The following is a 24,097-nucleotide window of genomic DNA, read 5'->3' on the forward strand; positions in this document are numbered from 1 at the left end:
CATAAAGGGCGTATGCATTTTTTCCTGAATATATTCAGGAAAAAACGCATACGCACTTTTTGGCCAACCAAGCAAGCTTGCAAAGGATATCTGCACTACAGTGAAGTCTCACTTCCCCCCGGTCAAAAGGGCCATCTGAAAAAAGTGTAAAATCCAGAAAGGCAGGACAGGCCATGGAGAACTGGGAGCCTTGTTATGCTGATGGGCGGGATGTAAATTGCCAACAGCCACTCGGGAGAAGTGTATGGTGTTTCCTGAAACATCTAAAAAACAAAGCAACAGAGCCTAGGGCACTTCCACTTATGGTCCTATAGCTTAGGGAAATTAAAATCAAAAAGACACAGCCACCCCAAAGTTTGGGACGGCTCTGATTACAAGAACCTCGTTTACGGTACAAGTTCAATATCGCAGAAAGTGAAAAATGGATAAAGAATTTTTGGTACTTACGTACAATGCAATATCACTCAGCAATGAAATCTATTTCATCAGGCCCGTAGCAGCATAATGAGTGGGTGCAGGTATGAGGATTCTAACTGAAATAAGTCACACAGAAAAAGAAACATCATAAGATATCACTAATACACGGAATGTAAACTTGCTACACAGGAACTGAATTACAAAACAGAATAAGATCTCAAATTTAGAAAACCAACTTATGCTTGCTTAAGCGGAAAGGTGAGTTGGGGTGCTGCACAAAAACACAGATTCAAATGAGCACAGATAAAGTTCCTTAAGCCAAATATGTAATAGACAAGAGCTACTCCTTGCTCAACGAGATGGACTCAACACCCCATATTAAACGCCTAAGAATGTACCTGACTAGTAAGTATCTTAAAACCTATGGACTGCTATGTCTCTGAAAGAGAATCAAGCGTGTGTACAGGGGCATAAACGCAGCAGTGATAGGATTGGAGAGTTTCGGTGAGCAAATGAAGACCCTTTGAAGTCATATTGCATGGTACCCATTCCACGGGTCTCAACTCTCCAGGTTTAAGGGATTGTTCCTTCAGCTAAAACACGCATGTGGAACCCAGAGTATGATCAACCGTGTGATCCTGAGACGTGTTCAAATATGTCTCATTTCTTGTCACCTGGTACTTGGGTGCAACATTCCAGATGCTTCACTAACACTCTCCCGACTTGGAGAGTCAGTGCCTTTAACCTCCTGTTTGGCCCAGTTTGCAATTTCTGCGGAAGATGAACAGGAATAGGGAGAACCAATGAGAGACTAGCTGGAGGTGTCTGGACGGGCAAATTTAACTCTCATTTCCCACCAGGAAGAGGAATTAACCAAAGGCTCAGCGTGCCATGGCGGAACCAGATTAGTGCCTGAATCAATCCTGCGGTGTTCCGGGCAGCTCACAAGAAAGTGAGTTGAAGAAAGGAGCTCAGGGGCACTGTAATTCACAAACCTGCAGAGTTATAAATGACAGCTATCATCCAAAAATATACTGAAGTAAGGCTGCAAAGAGGACTTGAAAGCGGGGCAGAATTGCAGGAACCCGATTTCAGGAGGTAGACTGGAATTGCATTGAAAGCATAGGAAAAGAGGCAGAACGTCCACAATGATGCACTTGGCCAGAAAGCGCGTATGCGTTTTTTCCTGAATATATTCATGAGAAAACGCATACGCCCTTTTTGGCCAACCAAGCAAGCTTGCAAAGGAAATCTGCACTACAATGAAGTCTCACTTCCCCCAGTCAAAAGGGCCATCTGAAAAAAGTGTAAAATCCAGAAAGGCAGGACAGGCCATGGAGAACTGGGAGCCTTGTTATGCTGATGGGCGGGATGTAAATTGCCAACAGCCACTTGGGAGAAGTGTATGGTGTTTCCTGAAACATCTAAAAAACAAAGCAACAGAGCCTAGGGCACTTCCACTTATGGTGCTATAGCTTAGGAAATTAAAATCAAAAAGACACAGCCACCCCAAAGTTTGGGACGGCTCTGTTTACAAGAACATCGTTTACGGGACAAGTTCAATATTGCAGAAAGCGAAAAATGGATAAAGAAGTTGTGGTACTTACGTACAATGCAATATCACTCAGCAATGAAATCTATGTCATCAGGCCCATAGCAGCATAATGAGTGGATTCAGGTATGATGATTCTAACTGAAATAAGTCACACAGAAAAAGAAACATCATAAGATATCACTAATACACGGAATGTAAACTTGCTACACAGGAACAGAGTTACAAAACAGAATAAGGTCTCAAATTTAGAAAACCAACTTATGCTTGCTTAAGGGGAAAGGTGAGTTGGGGTGCTGCATAAAACCAGAGATTGAAATGAGCACAGATAAAGTTCCTTAAGCCAAATATGGAATAGACAAGAGCTACTCCTTGCTCAACGAGATGGACTCAACACCCCATATTAAACGCCTAAGTATGTACCTGACTAGTAAGTATCTTAAAACCTATGGATTGCTATGTCTCCAAAAGAGAATCAAGCGTGTGTACAGGGGCATAAACGCAGCAGTGATAGGATTGGAGAGGTTCGGTGAGCAAATGAAGACCCTTTGAAGTCATATTGCATGGTACCTATTCGACGGGTCTCAACTCTCCAGGTTTAAGGGATTCTTCCTTCAGCTAAAACACGCATGTGGAACCCAGAGTATGATCAACCGTGTGATCGGGAGATGTGTTCAAATATGTCTCAGTTCCCGTCCCCTGGTTCTCGGGTGCAACATTCCAGATGCTTTACTAACACTCTCCCGACTTGGAGAGTCAGTGCCTTTAACCTCCTGTTTGGCCAAGTTTGCAATTTCCGTGGAAGATGAACAGGAATAGTGAGGACCAATGAGAGACTAGTTGGAGGTGTCTGGACAGGCAAATTTAACTCTCATTTCCCACCAGGAAGAGGAATTAACCAAAGGCTCAGCATCCCGTGCCAGAACCAGATTAGGGCCTGAAGCAATCCTGCAGTGTTGCGGGCAGCTCACAAGAAAGCGAGTTGAAAAAAGGAGCTCAGGGGCACTGTAATTCACAAACCTGCAGAGTTATAAATGACAGCTATCGTCCAAAAATATACTGAAGTAAGGCTGCCAAGAGGACTTGAAAGCGGGGCAGAATTGCAGGAAACCGATATCAGGAGGGAGACTGGAATTGCATTTAAAGCATAGCAAAAGAGGCAGAACGTCCACAATGATGCACTTGGCCAAAAAGGGCGTATGAGTTTTTTCCTGAATATATTCAGGAGAAAACGCATTCACCCTTTTTGGCCAACCAAGCAAGCTTGCAAAGGAAATCTGCACTACAATGTAGTCTCACTTCCCCCAGGTCAAAAGGGCCATCTGAAAGAAGTGTAAAATCCAGAAAGGCAGGACAGGCCATGGAGAACTGGGAGCCTTGTTATGCTGATGGGTGGGATGTAAATTTCCAACAGCCACTCAGGAGAAGTGTATGGTGTTTCCTGAAACATCTAAAAAACAAAGCAACAGAGCCTAGGGCACTTCCACTTATGGTCCTATAGCTTAGGGAAATTAAAATCAAAAAGACACAGCCACCCCAAAGTTTGGGACGGCTCTGATTACAAGAACCTCGTTTACGGTACAAGTTCAATATCGCAGAAAGTGAAAAATGGATAAAGAATTTTTGGTACTTACGTACAATGCAATATCACTCAGCAATGAAATCTATTTCATCAGGCCCGTAGCAGCATAATGAGTGGGTGCAGGTATGAGGATTCTAACTGAAATAAGTCACACAGAAAAAGAAACATCATAAGATATCACTAATACACAGAATGTAAACTTGCTACACAGGAACTGAATTACAAAACAGAATAAGATCTCAAATTTAGAAAACCAACTTATGCTTGCTTAAGCGGAAAGGTGAGTTGGGGTGCTGCACAAAAACACAGATTCAAATGAGCACAGATAAAGTTCCTTAAGCCAAATATGTAATAGACAAGAGCTACTCCTTGCTCAACGAGATGGACTCAACACCCCATATTAAACGCCTAAGAATGTACCTGACTAGTAAGTATCTTAAAACCTATGGACTGCTATGTCTCTGAAAGAGAATCAAGCGTGTGTACAGGGGCATAAACGCAGCAGTGATAGGATTGGAGAGTTTCGGTGAGCAAATGAAGACCCTTTGAAGTCATATTGCATGGTACCCATTCCACGGGTCTCAACTCTCCAGGTTTAAGGGATTGTTCCTTCAGCTAAAACACGCATGTGGAACCCAGAGTATGATCAACCGTGTGATCCTGAGACGTGTTCAAATATGTCTCATTTCTTGTCACCTGGTACTTGGGTGCAACATTCCAGATGCTTCACTAACACTCTCCCGACTTGGAGAGTCAGTGCCTTTAACCTCCTGTTTGGCCCAGTTTGCAATTTCTGCGGAAGATGAACAGGAATAGGGAGAACCAATGAGAGACTAGCTGGAGGTGTCTGGACGGGCAAATTTAACTCTCATTTCCCACCAGGAAGAGGAATTAACCAAAGGCTCAGCGTGCCATGGCGGAACCAGATTAGTGCCTGAATCAATCCTGCGGTGTTCCGGGCAGCTCACAAGAAAGCGAGTTGAAGAAAGGAGCTCAGGGGCACTGTAATTCACAAACCTGCAGAGTTATAAATGACAGCTATCATCCAAAAATATACTGAAGTAAGGCTGCCAAGAGGACTTGAAAGCGGGGCAGAATTGCAGGAACCCGATTTCAGGAGGTAGACTGGAATTGCATTGAAAGCATAGGAAAAGAGGCAGAACGTCCACAATGATGCACTTGGCCAGAAAGCGCGTATGCGTTTTTTCCTGAATATATTCATGAGAAAACGCATACGCTCTTTTTGGCCAACCAAGCAAGCTTGCAAAGGAAATCTGCACTACAATGAAGTCTCACTTCCCCCAGTCAAAAGGGCCATCTGAAAAAAGTGTAAAATCCAGAAAGGCAGGACAGGCCATGGAGAACTGGGAGCCTTGTTATGCTGATGGGCGGGATGTAAATTGCCAACAGCCACTCGGGAGAAGTGTATGGTGTTTCCTGAAACATCTAAAAAACAAAGCAACAGAGCCTAGGGCACTTCCACTTATGGTCCTATAGCTTAGGGAAATTAAAATCAAAAAGACACAGCCACCCCAAAATTTGGGACGGCTCTTTTACAGGAACCTCTTCTTCAGCACAAGTTAAATATGCCAGAGAGCAAATAATTGATAAAGAAGTTGCGGTACTTACGTACAACAGAATACCTCTCAGCAATGAAAACTATGTCACCAGGCCCGTACCAGCATAGTGAGTGGATTGAGGCATGGTGATTCTAAGTGAAAAAAGTCACACAGAAAGAGAAACATCATAAGGTATCACTAATACATGGAATGTGAACTTGGTTACACATGAACTGAATTACAAAACAGAACAGGGTCTCATGTTTAGAAAACCAACTTATGCTTGCTTAAGGGGGAAGGTGAGTTGTGCTGCTGCATAAAAGCAGAGTTTGAAATTAGCACAGATACCGTTCCATAAGCTAAATATGTAATAGACAAGACCTACCCCTTGCTCAACAAAATGGACTCAACAATGAGGTATCACCTCACACCTGGTAGAATGGGCATCATCAGAAAATCTACAAACAAAAAATGCTGGAAATGTGTGGAGAAAAGGAACCCTCTTCCACTATTGTTGGGAATATAAATTGATACAGTCACTATGGAGAACAATATGGAGTTTCTTAAGAAACTAACAGTAGAATTACCATATGATACAGCAATCCCAGTTCTGGACATATACCCAGACAAAACCATAAATCAAAAAGAGACATTCACCGCAATGTTCATTGTATCACTCTTTACAATATCGAGGTAATGGAAGCAACCTAAATGCCCACAGACAGACGAATGCATAAAGCAGTGGTACATATATAAAATGGAATATTACTAAGCCATGAAAAGGAATGAAATTAGTCATTTGTAGAGACGTCGATGGATCTAGAGACTGTCATACAGAGTGAAGTAAGTCAGAAAGAGAAAAACAAATCTTGTATATTCATGCATATATGTGGAACCTAGAAAAACGGTACAGATTAACCATTTTGCAAGGCATAAATAGAGCAACAGATGTAGACAACAAACGTATGGACAACAAGGGGGGAAAGCTGTTGGGGGGGTTGGTGGTGGGAGGAGTTGAGAGACTGGGATTGGCATGTATAGATTTTATGTTTAAAATAGATAACCAATAAGAACGTGCTGTATAAAAATATAAAATAAAATTCAAAATTAAAAAGAAATAAAATTAAAAAAATAAAACAGAAAAAACAATTATTCCCTTCACATACATGTATTTATATGAATAAATTATTTCTATGCTTATATCTGTAAATACAAAAAAGAGGAATAAAATCTACCTTGAACCAAAAACGAAAAAGAGAAAAAAAACACAGAACCCACCAGTTCCACAGAGGAAAACCGTATCAGGGCACTTGCTCCAGTTGTAAACAATTCTGAAGTTGGTCAGTGGTGGGGAATCGTCTCCCATTCAGCCAGCAGCCCCCACGCAACAAGCGTCCTCATTGCAAAGCTGGGGTACCGTGCCGAGGCATCTGTGAGTAAACGTGAGCTGAGCCCCAGGCCAGTTGCTGCTGAACTATTCCCACCCGTCCCAGGTAAAACACCTGAATATATACAAGGACTTGAAAGCCTAGAGGAAGGGCCATAGAGTCACAGGAGTGACAGCATACTGGCCGACTTGGTGCCTGCAGGCCAGCCAGGATGGTCCTGGCCCTGGGTGCTCTTCTGGAAGATTTCCATTTCCCTGCCTGAGATACCCGTCCTGTCCCTGCCCCCACTGCTTTTTTCCTTCCTCACCTCTGCCCAGGGAGAAATTCCAGCAGCAGGTATGGGTGACACATCCTCTTCTTTAGCAGGTGGCAGCCTGGCAACTGCTGCAGAAAGTCCAGCAGAGCCCCACTCACACTGGGCCACCCACAAAGCCGTGGCCTCTCACTCCCTCCCACCAGCCCAGCCCCGAGACGGCTGACAGGGCAGAGAAAATGGCATCAGGCACGGCTGCAGGGCCTCTTGCTGCCTGGAGTGGTATTTATATTGATCTCAACCCAGGCACACCTGGGGAGGGCTGGCCGGCACGGTAAGGCTGCACAGGTCAGCCAATCATCATCCCTCAGGGGCTCACAGTTGCAGAAAATGGAACTTGCTGAACCGGCCAGGTCCAAGGAACAGGTGTGGGCTCCTGAGAGTCAGGATAGACAAGGGGCTGCAGCTTTGGCTTGTTTTCTAATCATTTTATCTGGCCCATGAGTGGGAGACAACTTCAAGAAAACCCTCTCCTAATGAGAGGAACCCAGGAGTCAGGGAGAGGAGGGGTGGGTGGTGGTTGGAGACAGAGGCCTGGTGCCCCGGGTGCAGTGGAAGTCTCTGGAAGACCAGGTGGAGGGAGGCCGCACAGAGTGATGCCCAGGGTCACAGACCTGTCGCAGCTGCTGTTTGTTAGTTCAAGTCCTGCTCTGAGGTGCTCTGTGTCAGCTCTGAGCGACAGGTGAGCTGGGGGTGCTCTGCAATGAGGGCTATGTGCACGGTTCCTGTGTGCCCAGCCCTGCCACGGTACCTGCAAGGGTAGCTCTGTATCCTGGGAGGGGCCTGACCACGAGAGCCCCGTGGGCTGGGGTGGGGGTGGGGTACCTGCCCAGGTGAGCTCCATATTCTGGGATTGGTCTGACCACGAGAGCCCCATGGGCTGCTGGGGACCTGGTAAAGGATGTCAGGACAGTCAGTGAAGCCACCGAGGATATACCTCCAGCTGCTCCTAATTCCTACACCCTGCTGGTCATTCTACCAACCACCAGGACATGGTATTCTGTATTAGTCTTCAATGATGCCTTCTTTTGTATTCCATTAGTCCCAGAGTCACAAGAAATTTTGGCTTGTGAGTGGCAGGACTCAACATACAACTAAAACAATACTTCCGGGCCGTCTTGCCCCAAGGGTGCAAAAATTCCCACACCATCTTTGGGGAAAGCTTAGCTAAAGACCTAAAAGTTCTACCTCTGGGAAAGGAAACCCTCCTTCAGTACGCAGACGACATTCTGATCGCCAGCCCTACTAAGGAGGCCTCTGAACTACCAAGCCAATAAAGGATAGAAGTTGTCCAAGAAAAAGCTCAAATATCACAGACTGCAGTGACCTGCCTGGGTTTCGTTCTCACAGAAGGTCGGAGAAGCCCATCCCAGGAAAGGGAAGAAACCATTTTCAGCCTTACCCCTTTCTAAAACTAGAAGACAGCTTAGGGGTTCCTGGGGAGGCCAGGGTTTGCTGCTTCTGGATCCCTAACTACAGTCTACTAGCTGGGCCTCTATATGAAACACTGAAAGGAAAAGATGATGATCCTTTTGAATAGAATCCAGAAGTGGCCTTTCAAGAATGGAAAGAGCAGTCAATTCAGACCCTTGCCCTGGAACTCCCTAATTTAGCTAAACCCTTTGACCTTTACATTCCCGGTGAAAGGTGAATCGCCATTGGAGAATTAGTGCAAAAACTGGGACCACTTGAAATGGAACAATGCAAGAATGCCATCCAGGTAGGATAAACTACGGGCACCAAGGGGCTTGGCCCACTGCCACATCTGGCCAAGATACTGGCGGTATCTAAAAACCTGGAAATCAGCAGCCCAAAAGGCCACCTCCCTCCTAAGGGAAAAGGACCCCACGTGGTGATCCTAACCACCAACCATGCCCTGAAGTTTCAGGGTTCGCTCCGTGGGCACACCAACCTCGGGTGAGGAGGCCCTCCAACTCCAACATCCAGAGAGATAACCAGGGGCAACAGGGCACCATGACGACTCGTGTGAACATCACTTGACCTGGAGTTTCTCTCATAAAACAACAAGAGTGTGTCCCAAAAGAGTAGACTACTGCTTACCCAGAGGGGAGCTAATAATCTTGGCGGGGGAACCGTATATCACACTGTCACCATAGAAAAGCCTACAGACACCATGATGATGGTGGCCAATAAGACTGGCTGGACTCCTGTTTACTTCAAAAGGCTGTTGACTCAGTGGCCATCATGGTCCTTGATCACCACTGACCCTGGACTGTCTGGGAGTTGAGCAGGCAGGGCTCTGACACCTGGTGCTGTTTGTACATTAATTCAGGGGCCTAATTGAAGAAAGCGCAGACTACTGGTCAGAGCATCTAGGCTGGCAGAAACGGTCAGCCTAAGGTGGCCGAACAAATGTGGGGCGGGGTGAAACCGGCCCCCACAGCGTCTCTGCACATCTCTTTCCTGGACCCTTAAAGGTCATTAGAATCTATAACACTTCCAATGCTGGTGCTCAGGTGGACGAGCAGGGAGGCAGGGGGCCTGGGGACAATCAACGTCACCTGGAGGCTGCTGGGGAGAAGCCCTGACCCTCGCCCCCGGGTATGAGGGCTCCCAACTCAGCACTCAGCAGTTACAGAAGAAGGGTCTGTACCCTCAGCACTCCAAGAATGAGGAACGGGACAAAAGGCAGAGGAGGGGTTTGTCCCCAGCAAAGCCCATTAAAAATCCCTGGGAGATAAAAATAGAATCTGGGCAATAAAGTCAAGTCTAACCTTTTTTATCCTTTGTGCTTTGTCTAATTTCATGTGCTCCTAGGGTCCCGCATGCAGAGGTTCCACACCCGGCACTTCAGACCAGATTTCCTAGTGCAGAATGGCTGGGACGACACCTCAGCTCCTGGGGCCCAGTGCAGACTCCGCGATATAGAGCCTGAGCTGCAGCCAACCCGGCCCTCGAGAGCTCCGCCCCCTCCCTCCCACTGACTCTGACAGGATCTCTACACAACAGCCCAGCCCACAGCCCACGGGGTAGTGCATGCTCTCACCTCTCCATTCTCTGATCAAAATATAAAGTTTCCTTTGCTTGTGAACCAAACTCAGTCTCGATCTGTTGGCCCCAATGACACTGGGCAGGGGGACACTTGTTGGGGTCCACTCTGGAGGATCAGTAACAGAAATTGAGACTATTGTAACCTCAATGAACAGATGTGTGAGCCAAACTGTAGTTAACATAGAACAGTGTATAAGGCTCGGGTAAAATAAGATGTTTCTAACACTTCCATTTGATATTTCCATCACTTTATTATAAGCAAGTTCAGTGAAAAGGTTTGTCTTATTTGTCAGGTCAATATTAGAGAAACGAAGTGATTTCTTTCCAAAGATGTACATCTAATAATCTTGGTTAAAGCTTCAATCTTGTTTTAAATGCTTTTCCATTGAAAATGATACCTCTCTTTCAGCTCCCCCATTTCTGAGAAGTATAAAATCTTATAATTTATTATTACCAAAGGGGAAAGGTGGGAGGAGGGATAAATTAACAGTTTGGGATTAACACATACACACTGCTATGTATAAAATAGATCATCAACAAGGAACTACTGTATAGCACAGGGAACTACACTCAACATTTTGCAATAAGCTATAAGGGGAAATAATCTGGAAAAGGATAGATATTTTTATTGTCATTGTCATCTATCAATGACAGTTAAAGTGTAACCTAAGGGAAGCTGGTGGTGAGTGCTTCTGACCCTGAAGACTTCAATCATCTAAAGTTTGGACTCTGCCTACTTCCCCAGGCCCTTAATGAACATATGTGTAGCCGTAGCTTAAAAAATTCCCCAGTTTGGGTTTCGGGCAGACACTGATTTTGAAAAAGCCCTGGTGTTCTCCTTACATGAATGGGACTCTTCCTACTGCTAAAACATGTCTGTCACACCCAGAGGATGGTATACCGTCTGATCGGGAAGAGTTTGGAAAAGGCATCTCATCTCCTCATCTCCTGGTGCTCGGGTTCACCCCTCCAGCGTCTTTACTAACAGTCTCCCCACTTGGAGATGTCAGCACTGTCAACATCCTGTTGCGTACAGTTTGGAATTTGTCCAGAGGATGAAGCGGAAGGATGAGGAACAATGAGAGACAAGTCCTAGGTGTTCAGACAGGCACATGTCACTCTAATTTCCAATCAGGAAGACGAATTGACCAAAGGCTAGGGTTGCCCATGGAAACAGTATAGGGCTTGAGGAAATCCCGCTGCTTTGTGGCCAGTTCCCATAAACACAAGTTGAACAATGGAACTCAGGGGCAGTAAAATTCACGAAACTGCAGAGTTGAAAATATCCATCACTGAAAAATGTCTTGAGGAAAGTCAGAGAAAAGGACTTGTAAGCAAGGGAGAATGGCAGGAAAGGGATCTGAGGAGGTAGAAAGGACTCGCCATTAAGCACGAGAAAAGGAGCTGAACATTGCCAACATTGCAGTTGGCCAAAAAGGGTGTATGCGTTTTTTTCTGTATATATTCAAGAAAAGGGCATACACTTTTTTAGCCAAGCAAACAGGTGGGCACTGGAAGTCAATACTACAAAAGATATCACTTCGCATCAGTCAGAAGAGCCATCCTCATAAAGCGTAAACAACAGAAATGCAGGACAGGGCAAGGAGAAGAGGGAGCCCTGTGAGACTTATAGTGGAAATGTATATTGCCAACGGCCATTCTGGAGAAGTGTATTGTGTTTACTAAAGCATCTAAAAAATGAGCTACAGAGCATAGGGCACTTGCACTCATGGGCGTATATCTTGGGAAAAACAAAAATCGAGAGGACACAGGCACCCCAATGTTTACCCCCTCTCTGTTTAAAAGATCCTCGACTAGGATATAACTTAAATGTCTCTGGAGAGAAAAAATGGATAGAGATGTGGTACTTAGGTAGAGTGGAATATTATTCAGCCTGGAAATCAATGAACTATGGCCAGTTGTAACAACTCCGGAGGAGTTACGTATGATCATTCTAAGTGACATAATTCAAAAAGAAAAAGACACATATCATAAGATATCACTTAAAGGTGGAATCCAAAATGGCTACACATGAAATAAATTACAAAACAAAAACATAGTCAAATATGTAGGAAACACGCATAAGGCTGCTAAACGGGAAAGGTGGGGAGGGGTGAGGCATCATCCAGGAGGTTGAAATTAGCAAAGATACCATTCCAAATACCAAACTGATAATCAACAAAGCCTACACGGTAGCTAAAAGAACTGCACTCAGCACACTCAAGTCACCGGAAAAGAATATATACGACTGGTAAGAATCTGAAAAAGAATTTACTGATGTCTCTCTGTACGTGAATCAAGTGGATGTACAGCAGCAAGAAACAGAGCTTTGAAAATCAGCTGTAACCAATATAGTAACAAATTGAAAAAAATAAACGACAGAGAGACAGAGAAAACCTCTTACAACTTTTCCTCAGGGACGGTGATGCAACATGGATTGAACACATCTAGACCCACAGCAGGATGAGACATAAGGCTGGAAACTGTTTGCACTAAGAGAAATGTGAGGTTGGGTGAGGAAATGCACACCCTTTAAAGTAATACTACCTGGTACCCATTCAATGGGTCCCAAATCTGCAGGTTCAAGGGATCTTCCTACAGCTAAAACATGCATGGAAAACCCAGAGGACTGTACACCATGTGATCGGGAGATGTGTCTAAAATGCAGCTCATTTATCCTCTCCTGGTGCTCCTGTTCACCATTCCAGCCACGTTACGTAGAATCTCCCCACTTGGAGAATCAGCACATTTCAACTTCTGTTTCACACATTTTGCAAATTGTGAGGAGGATGAACGGGAAGAGGGGGAACCAATGAGAGAATAGTTGTAGGGGTTTGGACGGGCACATATCACTCTAATTTCCCATTAAGAATAAGAATTGAAAAAAGGCTCAGCCCGCCTCGCCGGAGCCAAAATAGGGCCTGAAGCAATCCTGCGGGTTTGAGGCCAGCTCACAAAAGAGCAACTTAAAAAATGGAGCTCAGGGTCACTGCAATTCACAAACCTGCAGAGTTATAAATGAAAACTAACGTCCAAAACTATGTTGAGGTAAGGCAAAGAAGAGGATCTGAATGCAAGACAGAATTGCAAGAAACAGATTTCAAGAGATAGATTGGACTCGTCTTTAAAGCACATGAAAAGCGGCAGAATTTCGACAATGATGCAGTTGGTCCAAAAGGGCGTATGCGTTTTTCCTGATTATATCCAGGAAAAAACGCATACGCACTTTATGGGCAAGGAAGCAAGCAAGCAATGCAAATGTGCACAACAAAGAAGTCTCATTTCCCACCGGTCAAAAGGGCCATCCTAAAAAATTGTAAAAACCAGAAATGCAGGACAGGCCATGGAGAACAGGGAGCCTTTATACGCTGATGGGCAGTGTGTGAACTGCCGAGAGCCACTCTGGAGAAGTGTATGGTGGTTCCTAAATCATCTAAAAAACAGAGCTACAGAGCATAGGACACTTCCAATCATGGGAATATATCTAGGGAAGTCTAAAAATCAACAAGACACAAGCACACCACAGTTTAGGGCTACTCTGTTTACAAGAACCTCAACTTCAGTACACCTTAAATATCCCAGGAAAGAGAACAATGGATAAAGAAGATGTGGTACTTATGTACAATGGAATATCTCTTCACCATGAAATCAATGTAATAAGGCTAGTAGAAGGATAAAGAGTGGATTTAGGTCCGATAATACTACTTGAAATAAGTCAAACAGAAAAAGAAACATATCATAAGATATCACTTATAGAGGGAGGGTAAATATGGCTGCACAAGAAATGAATTACAGAACAGAACAGTGTCTCACATTTAGAAAACACACTTATGTCAGCTTAAGGGGAAAGGAGAGGTGGGGTGATGCATAAAACCAGAGTTTGAAATTAGCACAGATACCGTTCAATAAACCAAATAGATATTAGACAAGATCTACACCTTGCTCAATGAACTGGCCTCAACACACCTTATAAACCACAGAGAAATATATCTGAGTAATAAGAATCTTAAAATCCATGTATTGGGCTTCCCTGGTGGCACAGTGGTTGAGAGTCCGCCTGCCGATGCAGGGGACGCGGGTTCGTGCCCTGGTCCGGGAGGATCCCATGTGCCGTGGAGTGGCTGGGCCCATGAGCCATGGCCGCTGAGCCTGCGCGTCCGGAGCCTGTGCTCCGCGGCGGGAGAGGCCACAACAGTGAGAGGCCCACGTATCGCAAAAAAAAAAAAAAATCCATGTATTGATATATCTCCATAAGGGAATCAAGTGTGTGCAGAGCGGCACAAACACAGCAGTGAAAATGAGCTAAACCCCATTATAGAAATAAATTTTAAAAACAAAACGCAGAAACAATGAAAGAGAGAAAAATTCTTACAAAATTTGCTCAGGGGCTGTGATGCAACCTGGATTGACCACATATAAACCCACAGCTGGATAACACATAAGGCTGGACACTTGGGGCTGAGAGGATTGGTGAGTTTTGGTGAGCAACTGCCAAAAGTTTAATGCAATACTTCATGCTACTCATTCCAAGGGTCCCAACAATCCAGGTTGAAGGGAATCTTCCTACAGCTAAACCATGCTTGGGAAACCCAGCGACTGGTATACCATATGATCGGGAAAGGTTTCTAAAACGCACCTCATTTTTCCTCTCCTGGGGCTCCGGATCGACATTCCAGCCGCTTTACTAACAACATCCTCACATGGAGAGTCAATGCCTTTAAGTTCTGGTATCGCACAGTCTGCAGTTAGTGCGGAGGATGAATGGGAATAGGGGGAACCAGTGAGAAACAAGCTGTAGCGGTTTCAATGGGCACATGTCACTCTAATTTCACATCAGTAAGAAGAATAAACCAAAGGCACAGCAAGGTGCCCCAGAAGAAGAATAGGGCCTGAAGGAATCCTGTGGTTATGAGGCAAGATCACAAAAATATGAGCTGAAAAATGGAGCTAAGGGCCACTGCAATTCAAAAACGTGCAGAGTTATAAAGGCCAACTATTTTCAAAAACTATACTGAGGTAAGGCTATGAAGAGGCATTGAAAGCAAGGCAGAATTGCAGGAAACCGATTTCAGGAGGTAGACAGGAATTGCATTTAAAGCATAGGAAAAGAGGCAGAACGACGACAATGATGCACTTGGCCAAAAAGAGCGTATGCGTTTTTTCCTGAATATATTCAGGAAAAAACGCATACGCCCTTTTTGGCCAACCAAGCAAGCTTGCAAAGGAAATCTGCACTACAATGAAGTCTCACTTCCCCCCGGTCAAAAGGGCCAACTGAAAAAAGTGTAAAATACAGAAAGGCAGGACAGGCAATGGAGAACTGGGAGCATTGTTATGCTGATGGGTGGGATGTAAATTGCCAACAGCCACTCGGGAGAAGTGTATGGTGTTTCCTGAAACATCTAAAAAACAAAGCAACAGAGCCTAGGGCACTTCCACTTATGGTGCTATAGCTTAGGGAAATTAAAATCAAAAAGACACAGCCACCCCAAAGTTTGGGACGGCTCTGTTTACAAGAACCTCGTTTACGGGACAAGTTCAATATTGCAGAAAGCGAAAAATGGATAAAGAAGTTGTGGTACTTACGTACAATGCAATATCACTCAGCAATGAAATCTATGTCATCAGGCCCGTAGCAGCATAATGAGTGGATTCAGGTATGATGATTCTAACTGAAATAAGTCACACAGAAAAAGAAACATCATAAGATATCACTAATACACGGAATGTAAACTTGCTACACAGGAACAGAGTTACAAAACAGAATAAGGTCTCAAATTTAGAAAACCAACTTATGCTTGCTTAAGGGGAAAGGTGAGTTGGGGTGCTGCATAAAACCAGAGATTGAAATGAGCACAGATAAAGTTCCTTAAGCCAAATATGGAATAGACAAGAGCTACTCCTTGCTCAACGAGATGGACTCAACACCCCATATTAAACGCCTAAGTATGTACCTGACTAGTAAGTATCTTAAAACCTATGGATTGCTATGTCTCCAAAAGAGAATCAAGCTTGTGTACAGGGGCATAAACGCAGCAGTGATAGGATTGGAGAGGTTCGGTGAGCAAATGAAGACCCTTTGAAGTCATATTGCATGGTACCTATTCGACGGGTCTCAACTCTCCAGGTTTAAGGGATTCTTCCTTCAGCTAAAACACGCATGTGGAACCCAGAGTATGATCAACTGTGTGATCGGGAGATGTGTTCAAATATGTCTCAGTTCCCGTCCCCTGGTTCTCGGGTGCAACATTCCACATGCTTTACTAACACTCTCCCGACTTGGAGAGTCAGTGCCTTTAACCTCCTGTTTGGCCAAGTTTGCAATTTCTGTGGAAGATGAACAGGAATAGTGAGGACCAATGAGAGACTAGTTGGAGGTGTCTGGACAGGCAAATTTAACTCTCATTTCCCACCAGGAAGAGGAATTAACCAAAGGCTCAGCATCCCGTGCCAGAACCAGATTAGGGCCTGAAGCAATCCTGCAGTGTTGCGGGCAGCTCACAAGAAAGCGAGTTGAAAAAAGGAGCTCAGGGGCACTGTAATTCACAAACCTGCAGAGTTATAAATGACAGCTATCGTCCAAAAATATACTGAAGTAAGGCTGCCAAGAGGACTTGAAAGTGGGGCAGAATTGCAGGAAACCGATTTCAGGAGGTAGACTGGAATTGCATTTAAAGCATAGGAAAAGAGGCAGAACGTCCACAATGATGCACTTGAACAAAAAGGGCGTATGCGTTTTTTCCTGAATATATTCAGGAAAAAACGCATACGCCCTTTTTGGCCAACCAAGCAAGCTTGCAAAGGAAATCTGCACTACAATGAAGTCTCACTTCCCCCTGGTAAAAAGGGCCATCTGAAAAAAGTGTAAAATCCAGAAAGGCAGTACAGGCCATGGAGAACTGGGAGCCTGGTTATGCTGATGAGTGGGATGTAAATTGCCAACAGCCACTCGGGAGAAGTGTATGGTGTTTCCTGAAACATCTAAAAAACAAAGCAACAGAGCCTAGGGCACTTCCACTTATGGTGCTGTAGCTTAGGGAAATTAAAATCAAAAAGACACAGCCACCCCGAAGTTTGGGACGGCTCTGTTTACAAGAACCTCGTTTACGGGACAAGTTCAATATTGCAGAAAGCGAAAAATGGATAAAGAAGTTGTGGTACTTACGTACAATGCAATATCACTGAGCAATGACATCTATGTCATCAGGCCCGTAGCAGCATAATGAGTGGATTCAGGTATGATGATTCTAACTGAAATAAGTCACACAGAAAAAGAAACATCATAAGATATCACTAATACACGGAATGTAAACTTGCTACAAAGGAACTGAATTACAAAACAGAATAAGTTCTCAAATTTAGAAAACCAACTTATGCTTGCTTAAGGGGAAAGGTGAGTTGGGGTGCTGCATAAAACCAGAGATTGAAATGAGCACAGATAATGTTCCTTAAGCCAAATATGGAATAGACAAGAGATACTCCTTGCTCAACGAAATGGACTCAACACCCCATATTAAACGCCTAAGAATGTACCTGACTAGTAAGTATCTTAAAACCTATGGATTGTTATGTCTGCGAAAGAGTATCAAGCATGTGTACAGGGGCATAAAAGCAGCACTGATAGGATTGGAGAGGTTCAGTGAGCAAATGAAGACCCTTTGAAGTCATATTGCATGGTACCCATTCCACGGATCTCAACTCTCCAGGTTTAAGGGATTCTTCCTTCAGCTAAAACACGCATGTGGAACCCAGAGTATGATCAACCGTGTGATAGGGAGACGTGTTCAAATATGTCTCAGTGTTCGTCCCCTGGTACTCGGGTGCAACATTCCAGACGCTTTACTAACACTCTCCCGACTTGGAAAGTCAGTGACTTTAACTTCCTGTTTGGCCCAGTTTGCAATTTCTGCGGAAGATGAACAGGAATAGGGAGAAGCAAAGAGAGACAAGATGGAGGTGTCTGGACGGGCAAATTTAACTCTAATTTCCCACCAGGAAGAGGAATTAACCAAAGGCTCAGCGTGCCGTGCCGGAACCAGATTAGGGCCTGAAGCAATCCTGCGGTGTTGCGGCCAGCTCACAACAAAGCGAGTTGAAGAAAGGAGCTCAGGGGCACTGTAATTCACAAACCTGCAGACTTATAAATGACAGCTATCGTCCAAAAATATACTGAAGTAAGGTTGCCAAGAGGACTTGAAAGCAGGGCAGAATTGCAGGACACCGATTTCAGGAGGTAGACTGGAATTGCATTTAAAGCATAGGAAAAGAGGCAGAACATCGACAATCATGCACTTGGCCAAAAAGGGCGTATGCGGTTTTTCCTGAATATATTCAGGAAAAAACGCATACGCCCTTTTTGGCGAACCAAGCAAGCTTGCAAAGGAAATCTGCACTACAATGAAGTCTCACTTCGCCCCGGTCAAAAGGGCCATCTGAAAAAAGTGTAAAATCCAGAAAGGCAGGACAGGCCATGGAGAACTGGGAGCCTGGTTATGCTGATGAGTGGGATGTAAATTGCCAACAGCCACTGGGGAGAAGTGTATGGTGTTTCCTGAAACATCTAAAAAACAAAGCAACAGAGCCTAGGGCACTTCCACTTATGGTCCTATAGCTTAGGGTAATTAAAATCAAAAAGACACAGCCACCCCAAAGTTTGGAACGGCTCTGTTTACAAGAACCTCGTTTACGGTACAAGTTCAATATCGCAGAAAGTGAAAAATGGATAAAGAAGTTGTGGTACTTACGTACAATGCAATATCACTCAGCAATGAAATCTATGTCATCAGGCCCGTAGCAGCATAATGAGTGGATTCAGGTATGATGATTCTAACTGAAATAAGTCACACAGAAAAAGAAACATCATAAGATATCACTAATACACGGAATGTAAACTTGGCTACACAGGAACTGGATTACAAAACAGAACAGGGTCTCAAATTTAGAAAACCAACTTATGCTTGCTTAAGGGGAAAGTTGAGTTGGGGTGCTGCATAAAACCACAGATTGAAATGAGCACAGATAAAGTTCCTTAAGCCAAATATGGAATAGACAAGAGCTACTCCTTGCTCAATGAAATGGACTCAACACCCCATATTAAACACCTAAGTATGTACGTGACTAGTAAGTATCTTAAAACCCATGGATTGCTATGTCTCCGAAAGAGAATCAAGCGTGTGTACAGGGGCATAAATGCAGCAGTGATAGGATTGGAGAGTTTCGGTGAGCAAATGAAGACCCTTTGAAGTCATATTGCATGGTACCATTCCACGGGTCTCAACTCTCCAGGTTTAAGGGATTCTTCCTTCAGCTAAAACATGCATGTGGAACCCAGAGTATGATCAACCGTGTGATCGGGAGACGTGTTCCAATATGTCTCAGTTCTCATCCCCTGGTACTCGGGTGCAACATTCCAGATGCTTTACTAACACTCTCCCGACTTGGAGAGTCAGTGCCTTTAACCTCCTGTTTGGCCAAGTTTGCAATTTCTGTGGAAGATGAACAGGAATAGTGAGGACCAATGAGAGACTAGCTGGAGGTTTCTGGACGGGCAAATTTAACTCTCATTTCCCACCAGGAAGAGGAATTAACCAAAGGCTCAGCATGCCGCGCCAGAACCAGATTAGGGCCTGAAGCAATCCTGCGGTGTTGCGGCCAGCTCACAAGAAAGCGAGTTGAAGAAACGAGCTCAGGGGCACTGTAATTCACAAAGCTGCAGAGTTATAAATGACAGCTATCGTCCAAAAATATACTGAAGTATGGCTGCCAAGAGGACTTGAAAGTGGGGCAGAATTGCAGGAAACCGATTTCAGGAGGTAGACTGGAATTGCATTTAAAGCATAGGAAAAGAGATAGAACGTCGACAATGATGCACTTGGCCAAAAAGGGCGTATGCGTTTTTTCCTGAATATATTCAGGAAAAAACGCATACGCCCTTTTTGGCCAACCAAGCAAGCTTGCAAAGGAAATCTGCACTACAATGAAGTCTCACTTCCCCCCGGTCAAAAGGGCCATCTGAAAAAAGTGTAAAATCCAGAAAGGCAGGACAGGCCATGGAGAACTGAGAGCCTTGTTATGCTGATGGGCGGGATGTAAATTGCCAGCAGCCACTTGGGAGAAGTGTATGGTGTTTCCTGAAACATCTAAAAAACAAAGCAACAGAGCCTAGGGCACTTCCACTTATGGTCCTATAGCTTAGGGAAATTAAAATCAAAAAGACACAGCCTGCCCCAAAGTTTGGGACGGCTCTGTTTACAAGAACCTCGTTTATGGTACAAGTTCAATATCGCAGAAAGCGAAAAATGGATAAAGAAGTTGTGGTACTTACGTACAATGCAATATCACTGAGCAATGACATCTATGTCATCAGGCCCGTAGCAGCATAATGAGTGGAATCAGGTATGATGATTCTAACTGAAATAAGTCACACAGAAAAAGAAACATCATAAGATATCACTAATACACGGAATGTAAACTTGACTACACAGGCACTGGATTACAAAACAGAACAGGGTCTCAAATTTAGAAAACCAACTTATGCTTGCTCAAGGGGAAAGTTGAGTTGGGGTGCTGCATAAAACCAGAGATTGAAATGAGCACAGATAAAGTTCCTTAAGCTAAATATGGAATAGACAAGAGCTACCTCTTGTTCAAAGAGATGGACTCAACACCCCATATTAAACGCCTAAGAATGTAGCTGATTAGTAAGTATCTTAAAACCTATGGATTGCTATTTCTCCGAAAGAGAATCAAGCATGTGTACAGGGGCATAAACGCAGCAGTGATAGGATTGGAGAGGTTCGGTGAGCAAATGAATACCCTTTGAAGTCATATTGCATGGTACCCATTCCACGGGTCTCAGCTCTCCAGGTTTAAGGGATTCTTCCTTCAGGTAAAACATGCATGTGGAACCCAGAGTATGATCAACCGTGTGATCGGGAGACGTGTTCAAATATGTCTCAGTTGTCGTCCCCTGGTACTCGGGTGCAACATTCCAGATGCTTTACTAACACTCTCCCGACTTGGAGAGTCAGTGCCTTTAACCTCCTGTTTGGCCCAGTTTAAAATTTCAGCGGAAGATGAACAGGAATAGGGAGAACCAATGAGAGACTAGCTGGAGGTGTCTGGACGGGCAAATTTAACTCTCATTTCCCACCAGGAAGAGGAATTAACCAAAGGCTCAGCATGCCGTGCCGGAAACAGATTAGGGCCTGAAGCTATCCTGTGGTGTTGCGGCCAGCTCACAAGAAAGCGAGTTGAAGAAAGGAGCTCAGGGGCACTGTAATTCACAAACCTACAGAGTTATAAATGACAGCTATCGTTCAAAAATATAGTGAAGAAAGGCTGCCAAGAGGACTTGAATGCGGGGCAGAATTGCAGGCAACCGATTTCAGAAGGTAGACTGGAATTGCATTTAAAGAATAGGAAAAGAGGCAGAACGTGGAAAATGATGCACTTGGCCAAAAAGGGCGTATGCGTTTTTTCCTGAATATATTCAGGAAAAAACGCATACGCACTTTTTGGCCAACCAAGCAAGCTTGCAAAGGAAATCTGCACCACAATGAAGTCTCACGTCCCCCCGGGCAAAAGGGCCAACTGAAAAAAGTGTAAAATCCAGAAAGGCAGGACAGGCCATGGAGAACTGGGAGCCTTGTTATGCTGATGGGCGGGATGTAAATTGCCAACAGCCACTCGGGAGAAGTGTATGCTGTTTCCTGAAACATCTAAAAAACAAAGCAACAGAGCCTAGGGCACTTCCACTTATTCCTATAGCTTAGCGAAATTAAAATCAAAAAGACACAGCCACCCCAAAGTTTGGGACGGCTCTGTTTACAAGAACCTTGTTTACGGTACAAGTACAATATCGCAGAAAGTGAAAAATGGATAAAGAAGTTGTGGTACTTACGTACAATGCAATATCACTCAGCAATGAAATCTATGTCATCAGGCCCGCAGCAGCATAATGAGTGGATTCAGGTATGATGATTCTAACTGAAATAAGTCACACAGAAAAAGAAACATCATAAGATATCACTAATACACGGAATATAAACTTGGCTACACAGGCACTGGATTACAAAAGAGAACAGGGTCTCAAATTTAGAAAACCAACTTATGCTTGCTTAAGGGGAAAGGTGAGTTGGGGTGCTGCAGAAAACCAGAGATTGAAATGAGCACAGATAAAGTTCCTTAAGCCAAATATGGAATAGACAAGAGATACTCCTTGCTCAACGCAATGGACTCAACACCCCATATTAAACGCCTAAGAATGTACCTGACTAGTAAGTATCTTAAAACCTATGGATCGCTATGTGTACGAAAGAGAATCAAGCGTGTGTACAGGGGCATAAACACAGCAGTGATAGGATTGGAGAGGTTCGGTAAGCAAATGAAGACCCTTTGAAGTCATATTGCATGGTACCCATTCCACGGGTCTCAACTCTCCAGGTTTAAGGGATTCTTCCTTCAGCTAAATCATGCATGTGGAACCCAGAGTATGATCAACCGTGTGATCAGGAGACGTGTTCCAATATGTCTCAGTTCTCGTCCCCTGGTACTCGGGTGCAACATTCCAGACGCTTTACTAACACTCTCCCGACTTGGAGAGTCAGTGCCTTTAACCTCCTGTTTGGCGCAGTTTGCAATTTCTGCGGAAGATGAACAGGAATAGGGAGAACCAATGAGAGACTAGCTGGAGGTGTCTGGACGGGCAAATTTAACTCTCATTTCCCACCAGGAAGAGGAATTAACCAAAGGCTCAGCGTGCCGTGCCGGAACCAGATTAAGGCCTGAAGCAATCCTGCGGTGTTGCGGCCAGCTCACAAGAAAGCGAGTTGAAGAAAGGAGCTCAGGGGCACTGTAATTCACAAACCTGCAGAGTTATAAATGACAGCTATCGTCCAAAAATATACTGAAGTAAGGCTGCCAAGAGGACTTGAAAGCGGGGCAGAATTGCAGGAAACCGATTTCAGGAGGTAGACTGGAATTGCATTTAAAGCATAGGAAAAGAGGCAGAACATCGACAATGATGCACTTGGCCCAAAAGGGCGTATGTGTTCTTTCCTGAGTATATTCAGGAAAATACGCATACGCCCTTTTTGGCCAACCAAGCAAGCTTGCAAAGGAAATCTGCACTACAATAAAGTCTCACGTCCCCCCGGGCAAAAGGGCCAACTGAAAAAAGTGTAAAATCCAGAAAGGCAGGACAGGCCATGGAGAACTGGGAGCCTTGTTATGCTGATGGGCGGGATGTAATTTGCCAACAGCCACTCGGGAGAAGTGTATGCTGTTTCCTGAAACATCTAAAAAACAAAGCAACAGAGCCTAGGGCACTTCCACTTATGGTCCTATAGCTTAGGGAAATTAAAATCAAAAAGACACAGCCACCCCCAAGTTTGGGACGGCTCTGTTTACAAGAACCTCGTTTAGGGTACAAGTACAATATCGCAGAAAGTGAAAAATGGATAAAGAAGTTGTGGTACTTACGTACAATGCAATATCACTCAGCAAAGAAATCTATGTCATCAGGCCCGTAGCAGCATAATGAGTGGATTCAGGTATGATGATTCTAACTGAAATAAGTCACACAGAAAAAGAAACATCATAAGATATCACTAATACACGGAATGTAAACGTGGCTACACAGGAACTGGATTACAAAAGAGTTTAGGGTCTCAAATTTAGAAAACCAACTTATGCTTGCTTCAGGGAAAGGTGAGTTGAGGTGCTGCATAAAACCAGAGATTGAAATGAGCACAGATAAAGTTCCTTAAGCCAAATATGGAATAGACAAGAGCTACTCCTTGCTCAACGAAATGGACTCAACACCCCATATTAAACGCCTAAGAATGCACCTGACTAGTAAGTATCTTAAAACCTATGGATTGCTATGTCTCCGAAAGAGAATCAAGCGTGTGTACAGGGGCATAAAAGCAGCAGTGATAGGATTGGAGAGGTTCGGTGAGCAAATGAAGACCCTTTGAAGTCATATTTCATGGTACCCATTCCACGGGTCTCAACTCTCCAGATTTAAGGGATTCTTCCTTCAGCTACAACATGCATCTGGAACCCAGAGTATGATCACCGTGTGATCGGGAGACGTGTTCAAATATGTCTCAGTTTTCATCCCCTGGTACTCGGGTGCAATATTCCAGACGCTTTACTAACACTCTCCCGACATGGAGAGTCAGTGCCTTTAACCTCCTGTTTGGCCCAGTTTGCAATTTCTGCAGAAGATGAACAGGAATAGGGAGAACCAATGAGAGACTAGCTGGAGGT

The sequence above is a fragment of the Orcinus orca genome, unplaced genomic scaffold, assembly GCF_937001465.1.
Source record: "Orcinus orca unplaced genomic scaffold, mOrcOrc1.1 scaffold_64, whole genome shotgun sequence".
Taxonomy (NCBI): Eukaryota; Metazoa; Chordata; class Mammalia; order Artiodactyla; family Delphinidae; genus Orcinus; species Orcinus orca.